The following is a 246-nucleotide window of genomic DNA, read 5'->3' as shown; positions in this document are numbered from 1 at the left end:
TGTTATGAAAATTGTTTCAGCACTTCAGTTGTTTAACAGTCTTATTGTCTGCGGGATGAAGCTGTCTCTGAATCTGGTTGTTTTTGTCCGGATGCTGCTGTAACGCCTGCCAGACGGCAGCAGACTGAACAGTTTGTGGCTGGGGTGATTGGGGGTCTTTTTATAATCTGGAGGGTATTTCTTCCTGAGCCGCTGGGAGTAAAGGTCCTCCATCGATGGCAGTCCTGGTGATGTTCTCTGCAGTTT

The sequence above is a fragment of the Notothenia coriiceps genome, unplaced genomic scaffold, assembly GCF_000735185.1.
Source record: "Notothenia coriiceps isolate Sejong01 unplaced genomic scaffold, NC01 NC01_scaffold00011601, whole genome shotgun sequence".
Taxonomy (NCBI): Eukaryota; Metazoa; Chordata; class Actinopteri; order Perciformes; family Nototheniidae; genus Notothenia; species Notothenia coriiceps.
The sequence above is the reverse complement of the archived record's forward strand: the minus strand, read 5'-3'. Positions refer to the sequence as shown.